The 27,666-nt window shown below is 49.0% G+C and overlaps 1 non-coding gene across 1 annotated transcript; it reads right to left on the bottom strand.

Moving 5' to 3' along the window:
• Positions 1–5,003: 5,003 nt before the first annotated feature.
• Positions 5,004–5,110, bottom strand: LOC126019658 (U6 spliceosomal RNA). Its single transcript, XR_007499289.1, has one exon. It is a non-coding gene; the product is annotated as a U6 spliceosomal RNA (small nuclear RNA).
• Between the last annotated feature and the right edge of the window lie 22,556 nt (positions 5,111–27,666).

A 27,666-nucleotide genomic window follows, 5' to 3' on the forward strand; every position in this document is an offset into this window, starting at 1 on the left:
CCCACCAATCCATCCACCCACTCATCCACTCACCCATCCATCCATCCATCAAATCATCCAATTATCCCCCCACTCACACACCCACCCACCCATCCATCCATCCATCCATCCATCCATCCATCCATCCATCCATCCATCCATCCATCCATCCATCCATCCATCCATCCATCCTCCCCACATGCAACTTGTCCTATGCCAAAGCCTCTCTGCACTGGTCCCACCCCCATCCTGCTCCTTGGGATGACTGCACACAGCTGATGCCAAACTATTTGGGGGCACTTTAGGGGGAGAAGATGTGGGAGGAACTGGAGGCTCCCTTTAGGCAGCTCACAGCATCCTCACTCTCAGGAATATAGATGAACCTCTCTGAGCCTCAGTTTCCCCATATGCAAGGAAGATATAAGCACCAACTTGAGAACCTTCAGTAGGGTTCCTGCATGGGCCATGGGCCTGCTGTGCTATGGGCTCCAGGCAGGGAGAGGTCAGGACTGTGGCCAATGGTGTGTGGGTATGTGCAACATCAAGTATTGGGGCACCCCCATCCTGTTGGCCCGCCTCTGCCAAGGATGTCCATTCTTGACTGGACATGACCAAGAAGAATGTCCCATCTGGGCACTTGTAGTAGGAAGCCAATGATACCTGGACAGTTGGAGGGACACTGTCCCCATTTCTATATTCCACCCCAGAATATGCCCTGCAGGCCCCCCTGATGTTCCCCCACATAGCTTTGGAGCTGTTTTCTTGCAGAAAAGTTTCTCATTGTTGCACATCAGCTTGTTGTGAGATTTACTTAGGAGTTTAAGGACACCCCGTAATCTTTTGGGGTCCTTGAAAACACACGAGTCAGGGGCTCTGCCTTTCACACCCTGAATTGGGCAGAAGAGAATGAACTTGTCCAGAGGAAATAACTTGAAGCCTGGGGGAAGAAAGTGCTCTAGGAGTGATGAGGGCAGTTAGAGAAATAACTACACTGAGAACTATCCTAACAATGTGAATGAATGAGGGAAGTAGAAAGCCTGTCTAGAGTACAGGTGGGGGTGGGGTGGGGAGGAGGGAGATTTGGGACATTGGTGGTGGGAACGTTGCACTGGTGAAGGGGGGTGTTCTTTAAATGACTGAAATCATACAACTACAATCATATGTGTAATCACGGTGCTTCAATAAAGATAATTTCAAAAAAAAAAGAAAGTGCTCTATGAGAAGTGACTTCTGGAGTCCTCTGCCTCACTGGATAGTGGGGATGGGGCCCCTTCTCCTTCACCTTCTCTTGGAGCACTGAACAAATAAGCACACACACCAGAGCAAGTTTTGTGGTTTTCTATTTTTGCCATAATCAGAGGTTCTCAGGGGTTACTCCTGGCTCTGTGTTCAGAAAACACACCTGACAGGCTTGAGGGACCACATGCAATGCTGGGGATTGAACTTGGGTCAGCTACATGCAAGGCAAATGCACTCTCTGCTATACTATAGTTTTGGCCCTAATTGTTTTATTATTATTTTTAAAATTGCTTTATTTAAATATAATGGTTACAAGTTTGTTCATAATATGTTTTTTTCCATTTGATTTCACACTTGCAAAGTTGTTGATAATTGAGTTTGAGTTTCAGTCATACAATGTCCAACACACTTCATCAGAGTACATTTCTTGTCACCAGGTTGCTCTCTCTCTCTCTCTCTCTCTCTCTCTCTCTCTCTCTCTCTCTCTCTCTCCTTTTATTCTCTGATTAACTGTGCTTTGTATATGAGCTTCCTACATCCCTGTATTTTTTGGATTTTTGTTTGGTTTTGGGGTCACATCCTCTTGTCCTACATTACTGTATTACCCCATCCAATAAAGGGGTCCAACCCTTTTAGAAAGACCTTAATCAACTCTATTGGCTGGCTGAGGCTATCAACACCCCCTAGTGAAGTGGGGGGCAGAAAGTAGGCTTGAAGAGGTGGTTGGCCCAGCAGTCTGGCCCAATGGTTCGACTCCTGGCTTAGACCTTTCTCCCCGATTTCGACGGACCTCCGGCTGTATCTTTGTGGACTGTTAAGCCTTTTTTTTTTTTTTTTTGCTTTTTGGCTCACACCCGGCAGCGCTCAGGATTCCTCCTGGCTCTACGCTCAGAAATTGCTCTTGGCAGGCTCGGGGGACCATATGGGTTGCCGGGATTCGAACCATTGTCCTTCTGCATTCAAGGCAAATGCCCTACTTCCATGCTATCTCTCCAGCCCCATGGACTGTTAAGCCTTTACCTTGTCTACTTGGTCCTTGTACCTGTCCCTCAAGCTGACCTTGCCCTGGGCCCAAACTCAGCTCTCTCTCCTTCTTCTCTCCCTTTTCTGGCCTAGACATTTGTCTATTCAAAAAGGCTTGAAGTATCTTGTTAGAGTCTTGCCTGCAAGGCCCACACGGACCCCAGCTGTGCTGGCCCCTCTCTGGCAGTTGGCTCCGGCAATGCCCAGCAGTGCTCAGGGCTCACTCCTGGCTCTGTGCTCAGGGATAACTCCTGGCAGGCCTTGGGAAATTCTATGGGGTGCTGGGATGGAACCTGGGTCAGCCTCGTGCAAGGGAAACACCTTCCCTGCTATCTCCACCCACACTTCCTCCAGAACAAGTCAGCTCTCAACACCCTTGGATAGACAGAAACCCCGACACTCTGGGCTCGTGCAGTGCAGGTTTTGTAGAAAACGGCTGTGAGCTCAGGGGTCCGGACAGGCTGGGCTAAGGCACTCCCACACACACATCCCTGTACTTCTTGTCTCGGCCCCTGAGCTGCCCAGGGCTGCCCAGTGCACTCTGCCAGCTCAGGTCCCACCATAGACTTTGAATTGACCTCGAAGATTTTCTGGGTCTGGATGGGGGGGTTCTTGAGGAATGGGCCCTCCACAGTCCAGGTCTGGATTCATGTTGAAATAGGCTGGAAGAAGGAGACACGAGTCCCCAGCTTGTCCCAGCTTACTGACGGCTCCCCACCAGTCACACTGCCCCTGGGCTGCCCTGCCTGGTGCCAACCAGCCCTGCCAAGTGGTCTGTTTCACTAGCACCATCTGGGCTGGGATCCAGCAGCCACCTGTGAAGTCCCATCCATGGTCTTTTGTTTTCCCCCTTGTGCCTGTCTGGTGGGTGCCAGCTTGGTGAGAACCTTGGAGAGCCTCAGGCTCAGACCTCCCACTTGGCACAGTTGGGGAAACTGAGGCATTGAGTGGGAAAGGGGCCGGATGATGGCAGAGCAGCACCAAGGTCTGTTTGCGTAAGTCTATTTCTGGTTTCTCTGTTATATCTCCCAAGATTAATAAATAATAAATAAATAATAAAAAAAAGAGATAGCATGGAGGTAAGGCGTTTGCCTTTCATGTCATCGGTTCGAATCCTGGTGTCCCATATGGTCCCCCGTGCCCGCCAGGAGCAATTTCTGAGCCTGGAGCCAGGAATAACCCCTGAGCACTGCCGGGTGTGACCCAAAAACCACACACACAAAAAATTAATTAATTAATTAAATAAAGAATAAATATTAATCTCCCAAGATTATAAAGTTTTGTTTTGTTTTGTGTTTTGGCTTTTGGGCCACACCTGGCAGTACTCAGGGCTTATTCCTAGTTCTGCACTCAGGGATCAATCCTGGCAGGCTTGGGGAACCCTGTGGGATGCTGGTGATGGAACTCTGGTCAGTCAAATGTAAGGCAAATACCGACTCCACTGTGCTATTGCTCCCAAAACTATATAGCTTTGATTGTTCAACTATATAGTATCTTACTATCAATTCAAGTTTTTTTCCACTTTATTTTTAAAAATTATTTTAGGGGTTGGAGCAGTGGTGCCAAGCAGTAAGGCATCTGCCTTGCCTGCTCTAGCCTAGGTTCGATCCCCCATGTCCCATATGGTAACCCCTGAGCAACACCAGGTGTAACCCAAAAAACAAAAAACAAAATTAAATTGTCCTAATTCCTTTCTTTTTCTATATACATTTTAAGTAACTTATCTAGAGTTCTAAAGCTCTTACAAGGATTTCAAAGGACTTGCATCTGTCAATCAATATTTTTATCAATGTAGGGAGAATGTCATTTTTCCCAAGTGACTTTAACAATCCCCAAACTTGAGGTTTCTCTATTTATTTACCTCTTTTCTTCTTGATTGTGATTAACATTTAAGTTAGGAAAGTGGTTCAATTTTAGATGCTTTAAGTGGCATCGTATTTAATTTGATGTCCATTGTTTATTGCTAATATACAATGAAAGTGTTCCATATTTATTCCTGCGTATCCAGTGATATTTGAGTGTTATATAGGGTTTTAGGAGTTTGTGTATGTGTGTTGTGTATTCCTTAGTATGCTCTACATAGAATACTCAGCTGCAAATAGAAACAGGGTTTTTTTTGTCCTTGTTTTCATGGCTTTAATTTTGTTTTCTTCCCATGGCACTAGCTAGAACTTTCCATGTTATGTTAAATGAGTGGTAAATTCAGACTTTCTTGTTCTAAATTTTCTAGGAAAACCGTCAGGTTTTTTTTTTTTAATTTTTTCTTTCTTTCTTTATCATTAAGCATGTTAATTCTAGCTTTTTGCTAGGTGTCTATCAGATTGAGGAAGGTTCTTTCTCAGCTTCTGCAGCTAGTAGTTTTTATTAATCACGAATTCCTCTTGACTGTCCGCAAATGCTTTTTCCACATTGACATGATAATCTTATTTTTTCCCTAGTACTATGGAAATTAGATTTTTGGGTACCAAATAAACCTTGAATTCATGATTGTGTTACATAATTCATTTAATTTTTTTATGATTCACTTTTAAGGTCACCGTATTCTGCCTGTTAATAAGTTTTATTAAATGTATTTTTGTTATTTTGGACCACACCCTGCGGCACTCAGGGTTTGGTCTGAGTTGACTCTGAACTCAGAAATTACAACTGACAGTTGTGGGGGACCATATAGGATGCTGGATATCAAATTCAGGTTGGCCGCCTGCAAGGCAAATGACCTACCCGCTCTGCTATTGCTTAGGCTCCTTTAAATACATTTTTTTTAAAATATGGAATGCTTCACGAATTTGCGTGTCATCCTTGCACAGGGGCCATGCTAATCTTCTCTGTATTGTTCCAATTTTAGTATATGTGCTGCCAAAGCGAGCACTCCTTTAAATACATTTTAAAGAATTTTTCTGTCTGTATTCATCAAGGATATTGGCCAATAATTTCTGCCCTCACCCTCTCTTTCAAAATTCTTCCATTCCAGGTCAGAGCAATAGCACAGTGGTAATTGGAAAATAATTCCTCCTGCCTTTTATATTTTCTGAAAAAATAATTGGATAGAATTATGGAGACGGGTCCGGATAGCACAGCGGCGTTTGCCTTGCAAGCAGCCGATCCAGGACCAAAGGTGGTTGGTTTGAATCCTGGTGTCCCATATGGTCCCCCGTGCCTGCCAGGAGCTATTTCTGAGCAGACAGCCAGGAAGAATCCTTAAGCGCTGCCGGGTGTGACTCAAAAGAATTTGTGTAGGGGACCGAGAGATAGCACAGCGGTGTTTGCCTTGCAAGCAGCCGATCCAGGACCTAAGGTGCTTGGTTCGAATCCCGGTGTCCCATATGGTCCCCCATGCCTGCCAAGAGCTATTTCTGAGCAGCTAGCCAGGAGTAACTCCTGAGCACTGCCGGGTGTGGCCCACTCCCCCCCACAAAAAAAAAAAAAAAAAAAAGAATTGTGTAAATCTTCTGTAAGCACTAGAATCCTCCAATTAGCCCCTGAGCACTCTTAGGTGTGGCCCAACCACATCTCCCCCTCAGAAAAAAATAAAAGAAAGAAAAGAATGAATTTTCCAGTAAAATAACCTAGGCCTGGAGATTCCTGAAATAGTTTATTTTGGGGTCACACCCAACAGTCTTAGGACTTACTCCTGGCCTTGTGATCAGAGATCACACTTAGGAGAGCTCATGGAACAAAACAGAATGCCGGGGTCAAGCATGGGCCAGCCATGAGCAAAGCAAATGCCCTGCTCACTGTACGATTGCTCCAGCCTCAACTTCTGAACTTTTTTGCCTTTTAATTTTTTAAATTCAAACACCATGATTTACAAAGTTGTTTATAATACAGTTGTTTCAGGCATCCAATGTTTCAACACATCCCACACCACTACTGACCTTTTTATCCATGTCCCCAATTTCCTATCCACTTCCACAAGCCTGCACCCTTAGCAGGCACAAACTTATTACATACTGCTTACAACAAAATGGCAATTATTAAAAAGAAAAAAACACCAGATATTCAAAGTTAGTTTGTGATAACTGTTCTATCTCACCACAGCATCATTGTCTGAGGATTTACTGAATTGCTTGGTGCCAGTGGAGCCTTCTGTGTATTGTTTTCACTCATTGAGCCCGGTGGGCTTCAACACAACTTTCCCATCAAATTTTCTGTGTCCTTACTGGGTTGTCCATACTGTGAAATGTGGAGACATCGCCTGACTGCACATGTGGCTTGTTGCAAGTCAGCTTCTGAAGAGGTTGACTGATGGAGGGATGGAGGATGAGGCCTTTCTCTTCCAGCTCAGAGCACGTGTCTGCCACCCTGTCTAGCCGACGGTTCTGAGGTGAAACGGTGGGTAAACAGCTCGCAGAGAGTCAGGCTTGTGGAAATATTAGCTTTATTCGGTGGAGAAGACTGAAGTCCAAAGACTCAGCCTCAGTTCCAGCAAAAAAGCCTCGAGCCTTCCACAGACCCTTGTTTTTATCCCTCAGAATCATGTACCACCCAATGGTGGGATCAGATACCAACCAATGGTGGAAGCAGAATCAGGTAGCACCCTAGGGTGGGGACAGAATGCCAGGTCACACCCTAGGGTAGGGCACAATCACCAATCAGGTTAGGGTCAGCAACATACTAATCCCCTAAAATATTTACATACACAACAGTGGCTGAGTGCTCCAGAAGCTGTAGAGCTTAGAAATGATGGCTTTATGGGGTTCATTTGTGGAGCTGGGCCATTTCTAAGTTGGAGGATGTCATATGTGGATGATAGCCCATTCCATTCTTTTTTGTTTTGGGGCCACACCCAGCTGTGCTTAGGGATCACTCCTGGAGGAAACTGAACCCCAGTTGGGCATGTCCAAGGCCCAACTGTACTATCGCTTCTGTCTGCATATTCCATTTTTACTATTGATAAAGTGTGTCTTTTTGTCTCACATACTAGAGAATTTCCCCCCCCCCCATTTTCCTCTGTGCTCATATATCGATCCTGGCAGGCGTGGGGTGCCAGGGTTCAAACCCAGGTCAGCGGTGTGCAAGGCGAACACTGTCCCCACTGTGGTATCATTCTGGTACCTGTAGAACATATTGTGCGATCACTAGTCTTTTAAAATCATTGAAATTTTATTTGTGACATAGACTATTTTTGATCTATGTTCACAAACATTTGAAAATAATGTATATTCTGTGTTGGGGTAAGGGCAACTCTCTATAAATACTGCTAGGCTCTGTGAATTGGTAGTGTTATGGCTTCTGTTTCCTTGCTGATTTTGTTTCCTTACAGCTATTGTTGAGAACAAGGTATTGAAATCTCTGATTATAATTCTGTTATCTGTTTTATCCTTTGGTGATTTTGAAGCGTTATATACATTTTTAATTTTCAGAAGTTTTACTAGTCCTGATTATCAATTTCTTTTATCTTGTTCAATGTTAACTGAATATTTTTCCCCGCCCCCCCAATGTTAACTGAATTTTTTAAACTTATGTTTCTCCTGTCCTTCTGGGACTCCGTTTTTGTTTGTTTGTTTGTTTTTGTTTTTGTTTCTGGGTCACACCTGGCAGTGCTCAGGGGTTACTCCTGGCTCTAGGCTCAGAAATCGCTCCTGGCAGGCTCAGGGGACCATATTGGATGCGGGATTCAAACCACTGACCTTTTGCATGCAAGGCAAATGCTTTTACCTCCATGCTATCTCTCTGGCCCATTCTGGGACTCTTGGTGGATTATTAGATCTTCAGCTTTAGTTTCACTCTTCTGTGATGTTCTGCTTAGTTTTTTTTTTCTCTTGGTGTTCTAGTATACTACCTTCTATTTTTCTATCTTCCAATTCACTGACTCTTTCCTCTTTCTAGTCTATTCTATTGTTGTACCCGCCAGCATGTTTTTAATGTCCAGTTCCTGTATTTTTCTATTCTGATTTTCGAATTTGGCCAGCTTCTATTTATTTGCTGAGATTTTTTTAACTTTTCACTTGCTTCAAGTGTACTCATAAACATTTACTAAAGCATGTGGGTGCCGCCATTTTAAAACTTTGGTTGGTTAACGATCATCTCTGTCATCTTGATGACTTATACTTTTGTTTTTTTTTTTTTTTTGGTTTTTGGGTCACACCTGGCGTTGCTCAGGGGTTACTCCTGGCTGTCTGCTCAGAAATAGCTCCTGGCAGGCACGGGGACCATATGGGACACCGGGATTTGAACCAAACACCTTTGGTCCTAGATCGGCTGCTTGAAAGGCAAATGCCGCTGTGCTATCTCTCCGGGCCCGACTTATACTTTTGTTTGTTTGTTTCTTTGGGTCACACCCGGCAGCACTCAGGGGTTCCTCCTGGCTTTACACTCAGAAATCGCTCCTGGCAGGCTCGGAGAACCATATGGGATGCCGGGATTCAAACCACCATCCTTTTGCATGCAAGGCAAATGCCCTACCTCCATGCTATTTCTCCGGCCCCTTGATGACTTAGACTGGTTGTCATTTTTGTTTGATAAACCTATCCCACCCCCATCGTGTGTAATGGTTTGTGATTTTCAATTGAGATGCTGGATTCTATTTAGGTATTTTGTCTGAAGCTAGTTATTTAGTTTTGGCCACTCTGGCAGATGTGCTACCTCATCTGGATGAAGTTACAATTGACTTCTGTGCATGAAGATTGTTAGCGGCAAAGGTGACTCCTCCCTGTTGTCTTTTGGATCAGTCCAACAATGACCTTCGTGGAAAAGATCCTTTTCCCCTCTCCTGGACTGCAGAGATCCTAGGGTCAGTTCTTGTCTCACGGCTGGTTTTTATTGACTTTTTGGTTTTTGAGCCACACCTGGTGTTGATCAGTGCTTACTCTTGGCTAAGCACTCAGATAACTCTCATGGCAGGACTAGGGGCCATATGGGATGCCAGGGATTGAACCCAGGTTTCCCATGTGGAAGGCAACCATTCTACACACTACACTCTCTTTCTGGCTCCCCACTGGTTCACTGTTAAGGTAGAACCTAAACTCTTAGGGGCTTTATATCTTATAAAGAGGCCATTTTCTATATAGGACTGTGATGGTGAAGGCATACAAGCACCACAGGAAGCTGGAGTTGGGGAGGGGCCCAAATGTTTTTTCTAAGCTGCAGTCAGAGTTGCCCAGGAGAGGGCAGTTGGTATCCGAGTGGCGGGTCACACCATTGCCTGGAGGCCTGATCACAGCACTCGAAGGCGCCCCTGGGGCCAGAGGAGCAGCTCCCTGGAACTCCTGTGGCTGTGGCCCCTGTTCGTCCTCAATGGCCAATGGTCAGGGACCTCTGCTCTTTACACGGGGACTCCCTGAGCACTGAAGCCCGCTGCTCTCAGAGTGGCAAGATATGCAGGGTGTGTGATGGAAAAAGGGGAGGAAGGAGCACTCCAAAGAGATGTGGGGAAAAGTCTTTGATGTTCTGGAATGTTCCTGTGGGTCTGAGGCCTAGGAGGTGAGACACAACCAAAGAGGAAGATTTGGGGTTTTTTTGTTTGTTTGTTTGGGGGCCAGACCCGCGAGTGCTCAGAGGTTACTCCTGACTCTGCTCAGGAATCACTCCTGGAGCGCTTGGGGGACCATAAAGGATGCTGGGAATCAAACTCAGATCATCTATGTGCAAGGCAAACTCCCTCCCCACTGTACTATCACTCCAGTCCCGGAGGAAGAAGGTTGAGGGGTGAGGGAGCTCTGTCAGTACTCTGAGTACCCTGTTCTGGAGGGTTTGGGGGGATGTCCTAGGGGTAGCAGGGACCCCAAGGGGCTTTGCAGGGAATGATACCGTCAGTGTACTGCGTGCACAAATGGAGAAGCGAGAGGTGGGCAGAGAGAATTTTAGTGTTCCCCCCTCAGATAGGGGGGACTGGGATTGAGGAAGTGAAGCCACTTTGGGGATGTAGGATCTCAGGCCTGGCCACCACCTATGCCTGTCTTGTCCTGCTCCAAAGTCTGTGGGGAACAGTGACCTTCCTAGGGCTATATCCCCCTCCCCCTTCCTGCCACCTACCAACATGCCCTTTGCAACAAGGACAGCTTTGCAGCTAGAGACATTGGTGGGTTTGCAGCTGGCCACCTGGAAATGGGTCTAGATTGTGGACAAGACACACAGAGACAGTGAAAGAGGTTTTGGGGTGCATGAGGGGGTGACTCAAATCTCTTCCCTTCCTTTGATTGCTGTGCACAGACCAGATCCCCCCTTCCATCCTTGAAACTCGGCCCAGGCTTTACAGATGCAGCAGCGACCTGCATGGCTCAGCCCCCTTCCCTGAAGCTTTCCCCAGCTGGGAGGAGCTGTTCCCCCCATTTAAGATGTTTGCTCCTGGTCATAAATTCTGCAAGGTGACCCATCAGGGTGCGGATGTCCACAGCGGTTTGCAAACAGGCTCCCTGGCTACCCCAAGACGGGTGCTGACAATGGGGGCCTTGTCCCCCTTCCCCGCCACGGGGCTGGCCACCCCGTCTTTGATTCCTCAACCTTGCTGTGGGCTTGCAAGAGATGAGAGTCCTTCTCGGGGTCCATCAAACGTGCATTTAAACGACTTCATTAGCATCAGCCTCTGATCTGGCCCTACTCGCTGGAGACCACTGGCTTGCAGCAGCCTCGAGTTTTCCAGCCAGGAACATGGAAGCCCCCCCAATAGGGTCTTTGAAAGTGTTGGGCCTTTGTTCCCTCCACGTCCGTCTTGTGTGCGGCTCTTTAGTGGCCGATGTACTCCAGGATGACTCGGGGACAAAAATGCCGTCTGGCCCAGACAGTAAATCTCGCCTCCATTCACACGGGTTAAATGCGTGCTTTATGTCTATTGTCACCGGCCCTCCAAAGGCCCCAAGTCCTTGAGGGCTTCCGACCATAAATTACACCCAACATGGCGCCCCTCAAGTCAGTCAGGGAGTAGCAGGAAGCTCACAGGGCCACCGTGGCAGCCAATCTCTCAGGGATGGGGTGACCTGGGTGCCTTTTGGGGGGGGGCCTTGTGTATCCCAACTTCAGCTGGTCCTGGTACTGGCCCAGTTTACATAAAAATCCTTCATCCTGGTAAGGCCTTCCTCAGCTTCCTTCCAGGGTCACAATGGCGGCACATGGTCCCAGAGTCAACTCTTTCCCGTCCAAGATGCTCATTGGCTGAGGTTGAGGCACATGACCAGTTCTGACTAATCACGAAGCTTGGGGTTTGAGTGGCTAGGTTTGGGGGAGGTCACATGCTTCACCTCTGACCCAGAAGTGAACTCCTATAACTCTACTGCAGTAGGAAATGGGTTTTAGGTGTCCAGAAAGAGGTGGCCGGATGGACATTGGGCATCCAGCACAACAAAATATTGGGGTTTTCTACTTTGAAGCGGCTGCACCCTTGGCCTTTAGTCTTGCTGTGATGTGTTTAGGGGCTGTACCCCAGAACCAAGGCTGCCCTCAAGGCTGTTTGGCTTGATCTTTCTTTCTCTCTCCCTGTTTCCTTCCTTCCTTCCTTCCTTCCTTCCTTCCTTCCTTCCTTCCTTCCTTCCTTCCTTCCTTCCTTCCTTCCTTCCTTCCTTCCTTCCTTCCTTCCCACACCAGGCAGTGCTCAGGAGTTACTTTTTTTTTTTTTTTGGTTTTTGGGCAACACCCAGCAGTGCTCAGGGGTTACTCCTGGCTGTCTGCTCAGAAATAGCTCCTGGCAGGCACGGGGGACCATATGGGACACCGGGATTTGAACCAACCACCTTTGGTCCTGGATAGGCTGCTTGCAAGGCAAACGCCGCTGTGCTCTCTCTCCGGGCCCAGGAGTTACTCTTGGCTCTGTGCTCAGAAATCACGCCTGGAATGCTCGGGGGACTTTATGTGATGCCAGGGATCAAACTGGAGTTGGCATGTAGAAGGCAAATGCCCTACCTCTTGTGCCATCCCTCCAGCCCCTTGTCTTGGTTTCTTACTGGGTCTGGCATGGCCTCAGATCTTCATGCTGTCTCCTATGCCTGCATCTTTTCATGGACTCCCATATTGCTCGCAGAGAGTTACCTGTGGTGGGGTAGCCATGAAGGGAATTAATGCTCTGAGAATTGAGGGTTCGCTAGTCTGAGAACAAGCAAGTCTGAAGGCCACCTCCAGCAGGACAGGGGTGATATAGCCAGTGGATGCAGACGTCCATGGTGTCCATAGATGCCTCCAAACTCGAAGTTTACACCTGTAGTTTTGCCCAGCCCTTCCCATTGCCATTGCAAGTTTCTGACAGTCAGGTTGTGGTACTTGTTTTATTTCTGTAACTGAACTCTGCTTCTGTCCATTTTGTAAATTTGTAGATACTCTGTGAGTTTCTATAGGTACATGCATCATCAGTTATAAGTATCACATGTATCTTTTTCCTGTGATCAGTTGATCTATTTTTCCTTTTGATATGCCACACATGAGTGGGCATATCATTATCCCTCAATTAGATAAGCTCTGGGAAGAGACATGGAAAAATCTAGCACTGGAGTTGACCACTTTGGTGGTATGTACAGAAGTCTGCACACCATTTTGTTTTTGTTTTTGTTTTGGTTTTGGTTTTTGGGTCACATCCAGTAGCGCTCAGGGATTATTCCTGACTCTACACTCAGAAATTGCTCCTGGCAGGCTCGGAAAACCATATGGGATGCCGGGATTCGAACCACCGTCCTTCTGCATGCAAGGCAAATGCCCTACCTCCATGCTATCTTTCCACGTAGCTTTTACCTGAGCAGAGTTGAGCTGAGTTGTACGTGTTTCCATTTCTGGCCTGATTAGGAGTTTTTCGATGCTTTTTTGCTGCAGGATGCACGTTCTCTGCTGCTCGTAGCTGCCTGCAGAACGGGCATTTTCTGCTGATCGTCTTGGCCACTGCTTCTTTGCAGGGCGCATCTGGATGTTCAGAATTCAAAGTGATTCAAACTAAAAGTCCAGTCCGAAATTTTTAAAGTTGAAATCCAAATTCAAGCTGAAGGTCATTCTCAGAAATCAGTCTGCTTTCAATACAGTCTTTTTTCTTGTCTGATTCCAATCTAGGCTTTCCATCAGTCTCTGAGGAGGCCGAGGTTTCTGTTTCTTGTAACAAAGTCTCAGTCCTGGGCCTGGGCCTGGGATGGGGATGATACAAGCTTCCACCTCCCATGTTTCATTTGCCCTTCTCCCTCAGAATGGGTGTCGGCCATATTTGAAAATGGCTTCACGTGGTAGCCCAAGTCTTGGGCTGACTGCAACTGAAAAGAGCCAAAATCAAACTCAAAAGCAGGAATCTCACCATGATGGCTGTTCTCTTGGGTCCAGAGTTCAGATCCATGTTCAGGGCGCCATTATGTTGCAAGTCAGCCCCTGAAGAGGTTGACTGATGGAGGGATGGAGAATGAGGTCTTTCCCCTTCAGCTTGGAGCACGCGTCTGCCACCCTGTTTAGCCGGCGGTTCTGAGGTGAAACGGCGGGTAAACAGCTCGCAGACAGTCAGGCTTGTGGAAATATTAGCTTTATTCAGAGGACAAGACTGAAGTCCAAAGACTCAGCCTCAGTTCCAGCAAAAAGCCCCTCGCCTTCCACAGACCCTTGTTTTTATCCCCCAGAATCAGGTACTACCCAATGGTGGGATCAGGTACCACCCAATGGTGGGAGCAGAATCAGGTACTACCCTAGGGAGGGGGCAGTATGCTAGGTCACACCCTTGGGTAGGGCACAATCACCAATCAGATTAGGGTCAGTAACATAATAATCCCCTAAAATGTTTACATACACAACAGGTCTGCAGTCTGGGGCCAGTTCCATGGAGGTCCCTGGAATTCACAGTCTTTCGTAAGAAGATTCAAAAAAGGGTGACCAGAGTGATAGCACAGCAGTAGTGAATTTGCCTTGCATGCTGCCCATCTGGGACAAACCTGAGATCGATCCCCAGCATCCTATATTATCCCTTGAGCCTGCCAGGAGTGATTTCTGAGCACAGAGCCCCTGAGTGCCACCAGATATGACCCCAAAACAAAACACAACAAAAGATTTAAGAAGACCAGAATGTGTGTATGAGCTTTGGTTTTTCACTTCTTTGCAGGACTCCATCCCCCAGAGGAAATGGTTTCCGAGGTGAGAAGGCAGAAATCACACACAACAATTGTAGGCACGCCTCAAAAGCCACACAGCCTTGTTTCTCTGGTCTTGGGTCCATCATAGTGAATGCCTTTTGAGGAGGGGAGGGAAGGTGGTGAACATGCATGTCCAGGGACATAGATCACTGTGGTGGTCATCAGAGCTTATTTAACACATTTCCAGCCTTTTTCCATCACCCCTGGGCCTCCAATTATACACACACTAGACCTCTTTCTACCATTTTGCTTTTTAATTCCTCCTCCCCAATTTCTACTTCATTTTGCGTCATGTCATTGCTTTGTCTTCGTGTTCTCCACATCTTCTGTCAAGTTTAAATGTTCATCCATTCACTGTTCAATGTTCATCCGTGGCTATTTCGGATAGCGTTGCCCTCCCCCCTTTCCCATCTCTAGAAGTTTCGCTTGGGTGAGTTGGTTGAGATATGGTTCAAGACCTCTATGTTCCTCTTCATCATCTACTGTTTCCACCGACTAGTGATATAGGAGTGTCAAAAGCTTCAACTCTAAAAGTTGCTGTATCCACTTCTGTCCCTGATTCTGTACTCAAACCTGTGTCATTCATCCTATACATAACCAGGACAGTCATATCTTGGTTTAAGTGCTCTTTCAGCATTGGGAAAGGTCCTCTACTTCTAAACAAAAAAAAAATTTTTTTTTTTGGTTTGGGGGCCACACTGAGAAGTGGCTCTGCATTCAGGAACTACTCCTGACAGGGCTCATGGGATCTATAAAATATAAATGAAAAAAATCCAAGAGTTGGGGTGAGATCTCCCCAGGCACCATGTTACTAACCCCTCAGGCACACAATTCTGATGACGCCAGTAGCATTGGAGAAATAATACACCATGACAGTGAGTTGACAGTGAGTTAAAGATTCACTAGAGTTAGTCTGCTTTTTGCTTCATGGCCTTTCTCTGTGCCTTATGCTCTCTATGCCATGTGCTGCCTGTGCTGTGTGCTCGCTCTCTCTCTCTCTCTCTCTCTCTCTCTCTCTGTCTCTCTCCGTCTCTGTCTCTGTCTCTCTGTCTCTCTCCATCTCTGTCTCTGTCTCTTTCTCTCTCTCCAGCCAAATCCAGTCTCCTTACTTTCTTATCCAGAACCTCACCCACCAGGTTGTTGTCCTGTAATCCAGATGGACTTTTACATACCAAAAGAAGATGTTAGGGAAAAAGGAAGCTGGGCAAAGTGTTCATCTTCAGGAATCCAATGGAGTGTTGGGGATTGAACCCTCGTTGGCCTCCTGCAAGGCAATCACTCTGCCCCCTGTACTGTTTATTGCTCTGATCCCCACTTTGTTTGAATTTATTTGCATATTGGGATCTTCAGTTGCTTTCTTGTTGACAGCAGGTCTTGATTCTGGATCCAGAATTTTGAGTTTGATTATTAGTTCTCCTGAGTCAAGCTGTCACACCATCTCCCATATTCCCTGTCCTCAAGTTGGTTTCTCTGGGAGCAGCAGAATTGAACGTGTTTCAATTGAGTAGAGTAAAGAGTCCAGGAAGGGGGCCAGAGTGGTGGCACAACAGTAGGGCGTTTGCCTTGCACACAGCTGACTTAGGATGGACCTTGGTTCCAATGATCCCCCAGCGTCCCATAGGGACCTTCGAGCCAGGAGCAATTTCTGAGCTCATCGCCAGGAGTAACCCCTGAGCTTCGCCAGGTGTGGCCCAAAAACAAAACAAAACAAAACAAAACAAAACAAAACAAAACAAAACAAAACAAACAAACAGAGTTTAGGAAGGAAATGTTTCTGTCACCTGAGACTGAGATGGGACTTTATGGCTTTGGGCCATATGTCTAGGTCCATATTGTCACAGTAGCTGTGACATTGAACTAACCTTGGGGGTTAAGGAAAAAGGAGACTCTAATCTCTTTCAAAACAAAAGAGTTTCCCCTTTTTCACCCCAATCAATGAATCAATCCAGTCCGTTTGGCAATCAAATGGGCCTCATCAGAAACTCCTTAGCCAACCATGTGGGAAGGCACCTCTGTCCTTTTTTAAATTAATTAATTAATTTTTATTTTTTTTTGGGGGGTAACACTCAGCAGTGTTCAGGGCTCTGCACTCAGAAATCGATCCTGGCAGGCTCCTGGATGCCAGGAATCAAACCGGAGTCCTTTCTGGGTTGGCCACATGCAAGGCAAACGCCCTACAGCTGTGCTATAGTTCCAGCCCCATCTCTGTTCTTTTGACAGCCAAGAACTTCCCAGAAACCGCTGGGGGCAGGTTTACCTGAGAAGAAACTGGCAGCTTGTACCTATTGTTAAAAAGAAAGAAAAGTCCTGGAAACTTCTCCTCCCTCCCACCTACCTTTTCAACTGAGCGTAATCGAAGGAGGTTGGGGACCACCCCCCCCTTTTTTTTTATTAAGCGAACCCTCAGCGCCTTCTGCCCCGGGAACCGGAGCAGAAAGGGAAACTGAGCTTGCCTGAGTCGGGGATCGGATATCAAAGGCAGCGTTTCCCGCCTGAATGTGGGGTGCAGGGGGCCCATCTGGACTTGCCCTCATGCCACAGTCTGGAGGTGGGTGTGTGAGAGGGGGGTCCCCTTTCATCGCACCCGGACCCAGGCCTGCCTGCCCTTTCCATTCACCTGCTGCCAGCTTAACCTGGCTGAGGAAGCACCCACAGTGTGAAAGATCCCCCTGGTCTGTCCCCCCAGGAGTCAGGGGGACACTTGGATTGGGGGTTTCAACAGGGGAGGATATTGAGTGAGTTTCCATTACAGAGTTCCCCACTGCAAGGTTTTTTTTGGGGGCCTGCCCCAGGAGAGGGGAGACATGGTGTGATCTGGAGCCCAAGCCTGGTTGGGTGACAGTGGGAGGCAGCCCAGACTTGTCCTAACGTATCTAGGACTCAGTGATGAGGTCCAGTGATGTGTTTCCAGAAGTAGCAGCTGGGCTGGACGCAATTGGGGTAGCAGGAGATAGTGTGAAAAGTGGGCAAAGTCACCCCAAATTTCACCTCTGAGGCTACACACAGTTCTGGCCTCCCCATGTGATTTTGGGCTGGTTTTCAGCTGCTTGACAAGTACCCCCCCCCCCTTACTTTAGAGCAGGAAAACTGAGTCTGGGCATCTCTTTAGGCAAGAAGAAAGGAGCCTAGAGGGAAATTGGGGAGAGATGAAGGGGAGATGAGACGCATGGCCTGTGGCCAATCACAGTGGAGGTGATGTGAACAGGACGGAACTTTCCCAGTGGGCAAGATCTGAGCTCCCCGAGTACTAACATGGGGAGATTCTGGAAGTAGCTGAAGCTCAAGCAAGTTGTAGACAAGGTGGGTTCGGGGTGAACAGGGTGGACAAGAGTTGAGGATGGGGGTCTCCAGTTCTTGCTCAACTCCCCTTTGGTTCACCCTGGTTCAGGTCGTCTCTCTGACCTGGTCCCCCCTGTCCAAGGCACCAGCCATGGAGGGGTCATGCCCAGGTGCTGGTGCTCTTGGCCCCTGAGGACTTGTGGGACCCCATGACCAGAACCTGTCTGAGTAGACCCAGAAGCTTCTCTATGGCCCACAGGGCTGTGGGTGACAGTCTCAGGTTGGGATCTCTCTCACAGACACAGAACAGTTCCCATCTGGTAAAAAGAAGAGGGCTCCGACCAAGTAAGTTGCATCTTGACAGAAAAGTTGGCTTCTCAGTCATCGCAGTATGGGGAGCACCCCCAAACTGAGGGCACTTGAGAGGGGCCTGCGGCAAGGACATCTTCACCCCCATCCTCTCCACCTGGCTGTGCCCCCTGCTTTGAGATACACACCCATTGACTTGATTTATTTTATTTATTTATTTTTTGTTTGTTTGTTTTTGGGTCACATCCAGCAGTGCTCAGGGGTTACTCCTGGCTGTCTGCTCAGAAATAGCTCCTGGCAGGCACGGGGGACCATATGGGACACCGGGATTCGAACCAACCACCTTTGGTGCTGGATCGGCTGCTTGCAAGGCAAACACCGCTGTGCTATCTCTCTGGGCCCGATTTATTTTAATTTATGTTTGTTTGTTTGGGGGCCACACCTGGTGGTGCTCAGGAATGACTCCTGGAGGGCTCAGGAACCCTGTGGGATGCTGGGGTTTGAACCTGGGTCAGCAAATGTTCTCCCCATTGCGCTCTCAATCTGGACCCATAAAAGCTTGACTTTCTACTCATTCCAGCCATGTTAATCTGTGCCATGCCTCATTCTTTTTCTCAACTCCCCTCCAGATACAGACACCCCCCAACAAACCTCTCCCATCCCACTTCACTGGAGGGAGGATGAGGTTTTCTCTGCCTCGCTGCACCCCCATAATGAAATTGGCTTCGAAGAGTTCTCTCACCCTCCTAAAAGCCAAGAAAGCTGTCAAGGGTATTCGATTCCCCGTCCCAGGGTTTGTGGGATCCTGGGTCCCTACGGAGGCGGCTGTTAAAAAGGGAAGCAAGGTGGCAGGGCTGTGGGATCAGGGTGCACACGCCAGATGGTGGGAGCAGGTGAGCTGGAGCCCTCCTCTGCCCTCCCCAGGGACCGTCAGGCCCTGCCTTTGCCCAGCCTGGTGCAAGATGCCAGAGGAAGAGAAGCTGGCTTTGGTAGGGGTTCCTCCCAGAGGGCCTAGGGGTGCGAGTCTGCTGTGTTATAGCAAAGTCTCTGCTGGCAGGGACATGTGTTGGTGCTCTGTAGCACGTGTGTGTGTGAATGTATCTGTCTGTGTTTGAGTGTGTGAATATGTGTGAGTATATGTGGGGGGGCAGGGAGGCACCTCACTTTCAGAGGCTGGTCCTGGTGACAGTGAGGGCAGTTTCCCACCAGCTTGTGAAATCCAGATGTTATTCGATATGGCTCTTTGGCCTCACTGGCTTTGATTCTGTCTGAAGGTAAATTTTAAGGTGCCTGGTGGTCTAGGATTTCTAAGAATTCCAAACATTTTGGAGGAGTTATTTTACAGAAAAAAAGTTATTATTCCACTTACCTATTCTTACATTTATTCATCCACTCATCACCCACCCACTCATCCATTCATCCATCATCCATTTGCCCATTCAATTGTCTGTCCCCACGTATCTATCCCTTTGCCCACCCATTCATCTATCCCTCCACCCCCCACCAGCCACCCATCTATCATCCTTTTATCACACATCCATTAATGATACATATCACCATCCATCCATCCACCCACTCAACCACCTACCCACTTATCCATCCACTTACCCAACATTCATGTATCTATCATTCCACCCATCATTAATCCATCCATTCACCCATCCATCCATCCATCCACCCATCATTCATCATATGTCCACCCACCCATTCATCCATCCATTCACCCACCCATCCATCCACTCACCCATCATCCATGCATCCATCCATCCATCCACCCATCATTAATCCATCCATTTACTCATCCATCTATCCACCCATAATGCATGCATGCATCAACCTGGGACTGAGCCACACAGTCCATGCAACGGGCTGGGGGCAGGAGTACAAACAGTGTTATCGGGTGGGGCTGGGATCCAGGTGATGTCTTCAGCGGAGGTTGGGTGTGTCCAGAGGATGGAAGCTCTGTTCCAGGTCAGGTGGTTTACTAAACTGGTCCCCCACTTTCAGCTTTTAAATACTGGCTTATGTGGAGTAGGAGAGCTGGAGATGAACCCCCATCAGCACGGAGACCACAGCAAGGACCCCAAGTGGAGTGTAGTTCCTGGGAGGCCAGTCCACATTCCTCCCAGTGGCAGGATGAGAAGAAGTGGCCCTTGGCCTCTCATCCACTCTGTTGCCCCAGCTCCCAGGCCAGAAATGACTCTGGTGTCTTCCATTTCTCAGATCCTGACTGAACCATCTCATCTTTGTCCTTCCTGTAAGGATGAGTGTTTGGTTTGGGGGTTGTTCCTTCCTGAGATACAATTGACAGGTTCAGTGTGTGACAGGCAATCACGATGTGGAACATTCCAGAAGGTCCTTATGCTTGTAGTAACCCACCCCTGTCCCAGTTCATCCTCAGCTCCTGAAAACATTTCATGAACCAGCTCAGGTGACCTATAGCAGGACCCCAACTTCACTTAGGTTTGTCACAGATCTTTGCCACACCTCTGAGCAAAAAGCATGGGCCCTTTTGTAGCCCCAAGATTGTTTCTATTTTTTATTTATTTTTTTTGTTTTTGGGCCACACTCAGTGATGCTCAGGGATTACTCCTGGCTCTGCGGTCAAAAATCCCTCCTGGCTCGGGGGACAATATGGGACTCCAGGGATCAAACTGAGGTTTGTCCTGGATCAGCTGCATACGAGGCAAATGCCTTACTGCTGTACTATCACTCCAGCCCCTGCTTCTACTTTTTAATTGATAAAATATTTAAATTTTTTAAATTACTTTATTTAAACACTGCAGTTACATGGTGGTTTATAATATAGTTGTTTTTTCCTCTCACAGTGACAAAGTTGTTCATGATTGAGTTTCAGTCATCCAGTGTCCAACATCCTTCGCCAAGGCATGTTTCCTGCTACTAATGTCTCCAGTTTCCCTCCTGCCCTCCCCCTTCCCGCCTGCCTCAGGGACAGAATTCTCTCTGTCTCTTCCTTTTTTCCTTTAAGACACTGTGATTTCAATATTGTTACTGAGAGATAAGAGATATTATACATATCCTTTCCCTCTTTTCTTTTTCTTTTTCTTTTTTTGGTTTTTCGCCCACACCCGTTTGATGCTTAGGGGTTACTCCTGGCTAAGCGCTCAGAAATTGCCCCTGGTTTGGGAGAACCATCTGGGACGCTGGGGGATTGAACCTCGGTCCTTCCTTGGCTAGCGTTTGCAAGGCAGACACCTTAACTCTAGCGCCACCTCACCAGCCCCCCTTTCCCTCTTTTCATCACCCAGTTCTAGTCCAGAGTGATCATTCCCAACTCACATGGTTACAGGGGTCCCTCCTCTTCCCTCACTTAACTCTCCTGCTCTTTGTGGCAAGCTTCCTCCCATAGACTGGTCCTCTGGCCCTCATCTCTGGATATTAATACCATACTACCTTTATATATATCACAAATGAGTGTGATCATTCTGTCTATCCCTCTTCCTTTGACTTATTTCATTCAGCATACTACTCACCATATCCACCCATTACAAGCAAATTTCATAACTTTATTTTTTCCAACAGCTGTGAGATATGGCACAGATATACCATAGTTTCTTTGTCCAATTGTCTGTTCTCGGGCACTTGGGTTGTTTCCAGATTCTGGCTGTTGTGAATAGTCCTGCAATGAATATTAAAGTGTAGAGGGCTTTTCTGCATTACATTTTGGGACTCCTAGAATATATTCCTAAAAGTGGTACTTCTGGATCATATGGAAGCTCAATTCCTAGTCTTTTGAGGCATATCCATATTGTTTTCCAAAAAAGCAGGGCCAGTCTGCATTCCCACCAGCAGTGAATGAGAGTCCCTTTCTCCCCACATCCGCACCTGCTTTGGTTGTTCTTATTCTTTGTGACGTGTGCCAATCTCTGTGAGCTAGTATATCATTGTTGTTGTAGTTTTTTTTTTATTTCGTTTTGATTTTTGTTTGGAGGCCACACCTGCTATTGCTCAGGGGTTACTCCTGACTCTGTGCTCAGGGATCACTTCTGGCAGACTCAGGAGACCCTATGGAATGCTGGAACCCAGGTCAGCTGAGTGCAAGGCAAACGCTCTCCCCATTGTGCTATTGCTCCATCCCCAAGTACCTTTTGTGCGGCCGCAATATTTCTTTCTTGCCTCTTCCCTTCCCCTGAGTTACAGTGGCAATGGGGGTGCTTAGAAATGGTGGCAGAGGGGCCGGGAAGGTGGCACTAGAGGTAAGGTGTCTGCCTTGCAAGCGTTAGTGTAGGACGGACCGCGGTTCGATCCCCCGGCGTCCCATATGGTCCCCCCAAGCCAGGGGCGATTTCTGAGCGCTTAGCCAGGAGTAACCCCTGAGCGTCAAACAGTGTGGCCCCCCCAAAAAAAAGAAATGGTGGCAGAAATTGCTGGGGACAGCTGACTTACAATGCACATGTGTACCAGTTGGGGGCCCCACACTTAACCCCCCCTTCTCCCACATGTTTGGACGTTTGGTTGTGATGATCAGTGGGGGGCATGGAGTCTTCAAGTTGGGGGTCACTATCATCATGTGACTGCCAGAACCTCCCTGGGCACTATGCCAGGTATCAAATCCCTCCTCTCAGGCCTGCTCTGACTCCTTGGGGCCCCAACCCAGCCCTCCCAACCCTTTAGAATTTGCATAGCTTTAAGTTTCACCTTTCCCTCACCTCTAGTTCTTCCTTAGAAGGACTCACACAGGAGTGGATTAACCCCTACGGTGGTCTGAAGATGGGCTCTGAGCTATTCGTGCTGGGGTTCAGTCTTGGGGGGGTCCTTGGGGGCCCAGAGGTGGGTCTGGGGAAGCCTCCAACTTGCTTTTAAAAAATGGAATAATAGAGGCTGGAGTAGTAGCACTGTGGTAAGGCATTTGCTTTGCACACGTGCCTGACCCAGGATGGATGCGGGTTGATCTCCGGCATCCCATACGGTCCCCCAAGCCAGGAGCAATTTCTTAGTGCTAGGAGTAAGCCCTGAGTGCTGCCAGGTGTGCTCCCCTCAAATAAAACACAAAAAAGAAGAAATAATTTTTGGTTTGCATGTTGGGGAGCAGATGGTATTGGGTTCCTTCCCTCCCCCCCTCATGTCACTCTTATTTGGCTCCCAGGACATTTGTTAGACCCCATGAGTCAATGTGGGGGAAGCAGGCTCTCCTCCTTCTCCTCTTCATCCTTCTCCTCCGCCTCCTCCTTTTCTTCCTCCTCTTCCTCCAGGGGCCTGGACCAGCATCAGACCAACGAGCCATTAGCATATCACACAGAATAGCTTTTTGACCCTGTAAACCTGCCCTGCCCTGCACCTTGACCCCATTGTTTCCCTCTGCCCAGGCCCCAGCACCAGCTGGTCTTGGACTGTTTCCGGTCACCCCACTCTGGCTTTTCCTGCCTAGCTGCTTTTATCAGCAGCAATCCCTGATGGTGATGAAAAGTTCTCCATCTAGGGAATTTTTCTGGCTGAGCACTTATTTCTCTGTCACTTCCACTTTTGAAACAGACACACTGATTTCTTTTTCTTTTCTTGTTGTATTTTTGGGGCCACACCAGGCAGTGCTCAGGGGTCACTCCTGGCTCTGTGCTCAGAAATCACTCCTGGCAGTGCTCAGGGGACCCTATGGAATGTCGGGCAAAACACCCTCCTTGCTGTGCTATTTCTCTGGCCCTGGGATAAATTGATTTTTTTTTCTTTTTTTGGATTTTTTGAGCCATACCCAGTGATACTCAAGGGGATACTCCTGGCTATGCCCTCAGAAATGTCCCCTGGCTTGGGGGACCATATGGGATGCCCGGGGATCAAACTGCAGTCCGTCCTAGGTCAGCCGCATGCAAGGCAAATGCCGTACTGCTGTGTCATCGCTCCAGCCCTTGATTTTCTTTTTCTTTTCTTTTTTTTTTTTTTCTAAAAAAAACTTACACCATTGTGATTTACCAAGTTGCTCATAATCCATTTTTGTTTTCAGGCATTCCATGTTACAGCTCCAACCCCACCAGCAGTGTGACCTTCCTCCAACATTGTTTTCCGACCCACCAACCCCAGTCTGTTTCCTCACAGGCACAAACAAACTTTCTTCATATTGTTCGTTGCAACACAAATGCAAATGGAGTTCAAGACTTAGACCACTAGGGGGTCAATTTGGTCCTTTTGTTTGTTTGGTTGGTTTGGTTTGGGGGAATTTACCCTGCAGTGCTCAGGGATCACTCCTGGCTCTGTGCTCAAAAACACTCCTGGCAGGCTCAGGGGACCCTATAGGATGCTGAGGCTCGGACCCCAGTCGGCCGTGTGCAAGGCAAACGCCATCCTCACTATGCTATCACTCTGGCCCACTAAGAGTCAGTTTTTCATAGGTATTGAGTCTTTCCAAGGCACCAGAAAAGTCTAAGGCCTCACTGAGCTGTGGATGGCCTGGTTGAGCCTCTGCGGTCCTGTGAGGGTCCTTGAGAGGGGGGGCTCCTGTGCGACCTTCCCATCAGGTTGGCTGTGACCCTACTGGGCCAACACTGCTAGGACATTTCGAGGTGTCGTGTAGCCACCTGTGGCCATGTGGTCCTGGATGTGGAACCATTTGGGGACTCGGTGGTTTGCTAAAGTCGAATCTTGGGGCTGTCGGGTGTGGCTATGGGCTGCTATGGTTCAAGCAGAAAAGGGCAATCTGCCCCCCACCTGTTCCCAGAAGACCCCAGAACTTTCAGGCTGGTCCTCAGTCTGGGATGAGTTGGGGCGATTGCTTTCTTTGAAGCTGAGTCGTGGGATCTGGCTGCTTCTCGGGATTGCCCACATGCCCCTAGGCTGGTGCAGACAGACACAGGAGGCTGTGGGGGGTCCTGCTGGCATCTACCTCCTCTGTGCAGGGCCTATGCCTTTGCTCCTGGCATCCGAGCAACTTAGCACCCAGGGCAGGGCAGCTCCAGAAGGCTGCTATCATTGTCCTTCTTCTGGGATCAGCTCCCCACCAGTGCAGCACCCCAGGAATAAAGGGCATCAGCTGTCCCCATTGTCCAGTGGTGTCTTAGAAAGTTCAGAATCAGGGAGCAGGCAGTGTAGACCCAACCTCTAGATTGGGGCAGGCAGTTGGAGGGTCAGGCCTGGGGGACCTAAAGTTGTCTGGCTCACGGGTGACCTCAGGAATGGGTGGGGTATAGGTGACCCCAGGAGTGGGGTCAGTTTAAGTGAACCCTAAAAGTGGGGTGGGGCCCAACTGCTGGAACATGGACAGGGCCAGGCGTTCCACTCCTATGGGGCTCCTCCTGGGTCATGTCCCAGAAGACCCCATGGCCCCTCCCTGACCCCCGTCCACTTGTCTGTGTGGGAGGGGGAAGGGTTCATGTCTGCAGGTTCCAAACAGGACAGTGTCATGCTGGGGGGGCGTGTCACAATCATTGTCCACTTCCTGCCACTTGGGAAGGGGAGAGAGCACCCCAAAAGGCCTGGGAGTGCTGTAGACAGGCGAGCCAGGGAGAGCTAGTCAGGCCCTTGTGCCTCAGTTTCCCACATGCTAGATGAGGCCATGCTGGGGCCTGAGAGGGTCTGCAGGGAGGCAGAATCTGAGGCTGCTGTGTGGAGGGACTTGGAAGGAATAAGAAGAGGTAGAAGAGCAATTCTAGATCAGGAAGACCCCAACCCCAATGTCAGATCTACGGGGGAGGGCTGACTGCCCCCTATTCTGAGCCTGGGACCCTGTGCAGCAGCTCCGAAGGAAGCAAGCTGGACCTTTCATCCACCAGGGAGTGAGACACAGGCGTGTCTCTTTTTTTTTGGGGGGGGGCACACCCGGCGGTGCTCAGGGGTTACTTCTGGCTCTCTGCTCAGAAATAGCTCCTGGCAGGCACGGGGAACTATATGGGACACCGGGATTCGAACCAACCGCCTTAGGTCCTGGATCGGCTGCTTGCAAGGCAAACGCCGCTGTGCTATCTCTCCGGGCCCACAGGCGGGTCTCTTGTCCGGACACAAGACACAGGATGAGACCCAGCCCACCACCCCGGGGTTCCCACACCCAGAGCAGCTTCTGCTGTTTAGGCCCTTTGAGGAAGGTCTCCTGGGGAGGACAGACAGACAACCCATTGTCCCGGGTCCATCCGCCCTAACCACAGGAATCCCCTCTGCCCCCCACCCCTAGGAGGAGACACCTACTGCCTTTGGGGTGTCCTCCGCCCCGCTCTGCTGCCTCCCAGGCCCAGGGCTGGGCCGCCTTGCCAGCCTTTTCTGAGCCTCCGTGGGGCCGTGTCTGCGCTGGGCACCAGCCCAGGGGGGCCTGCCAGGGGCGTGCCCGGATACCTGTGGGGGCCCCTCCTGTGGGAACTGGAGGTACAGGTCTGGCGCGGGGCCTGGTGGCCTGGGACACGGGGCAGATCAAAGCCCCATTGTCAGTAGTGTGCCCTTTGTGCTGCTGCCCAGTGCTAGTGTCGGAGACAGCACGGACCCTCTACAGGGCTTGTTCCATCCGCAGGACTTGGGGTGCCCTGCTGGACTGAGGCGCTCTCTGGCACTCTGGGTTCTGAGCTGGGCACACCCTGGCTAAGAATGAGGGTGGTGGGTATCTGTCCACCCCACACCCCTCAGCGGGGCTAGCCCCAACCTGCTTCTTCCAAGGAGAGGCATTGCCAAGACTCCTGAACAGCCTCCAGGAGGGACAATGGGGGGCAGTGGGGCTGGAACGACCTGGTGAGGGCTAGGAGGGACTAGGATGCCCCAGGACCCTTGCACGCCTTGCACAGAGAGCCCAGTGGGTGTGGGGAGCACCTGGCAGGAAGGAGCAGGTCACAGCTTTACTGTGTCCTGCCTGGGACATCAGCCTAGGGACGCACCTGCCTCCTGGGGTGTCGCTAGGAAAATTGGGGCTTAGCGTCAGTGACAAGGCTACAAATTGCAGTGGAAGGGGCAGAGCCATAGAGCAGCGGGTAAGGCCCAGGTCTAAGGGTGCTCAGGGCAGTCACAGACCCCCTAGTTTCTTGAGGGATGGGGTCCTGGGGAGCCCTTGGGTGCTGGGATTAACCAGGCACACACCCAACTGGCAGGCACAGACTTGATTTTCTTTTGGGGAGCATTTGGTCTATATCTGGAGGTGCTCAAGGGTTCCTTCTGGCTCTGCACTCAGGAATTACTCCTGGAAGGCTCAGGGGACCTATGGGATGTTGGGAATTGAAGCAGGGTTGGCCACATGCAAGGCAAACTCCCTCCCGGTTGTGCTGTTGCTCTGGACCCTGATCTCTGGTGCTTTGTATGGAGGAAAGGCTGTGGGCTTCCTAGCACTGGGGTGAGGAGAGAGAGCAGGATAGAGGGTTTTGAGTGTTTCCATGTGTTTGCATGTAGCACTGAGCAAAGAGCAACAGGACCCAGGGAAACACCCTTTCAGGTTTTTCATGGAGAGGACACTGAATCATGGGGGCCCCTTCCATTCCCGGCAGCTGGACCCTAGGACTGAGCCTCAGCAGAGCCACATATGCGGTGTTGAGAAAGTTTCCCATGCCTATCTGTATGTCTGCAGGAGCCGCCCTCCTGCCCAACTTTAATCACTCATCTGGCAGGGCCATCTATCCTCGCTGCGACCCTCCAGGTGACCCAACTGTAAAGTTCTGCATCCATTCCTCTAGGAAGTCCTCGTCTCTCTCTGTCATCCATCCATCATTCCATCCATGAACCTGCCTGTCCATCTATTCACCTGCCCTTTATTATCATTCATTTATCACCCAACCCACTTACTTATCCATGCATCAGTCTGTTTATAGGTCATATAACAGATATCCAACCATTCACACACATACCCCTCAACCATATACCTCTCCATTTGTTTATCAGTGCATCCATCTACCCATTCATTTACCCA

Source organism: Suncus etruscus, chromosome 9, assembly GCF_024139225.1.
Source record: "Suncus etruscus isolate mSunEtr1 chromosome 9, mSunEtr1.pri.cur, whole genome shotgun sequence".
NCBI lineage: Eukaryota > Metazoa > Chordata > Mammalia > Eulipotyphla > Soricidae > Suncus > Suncus etruscus.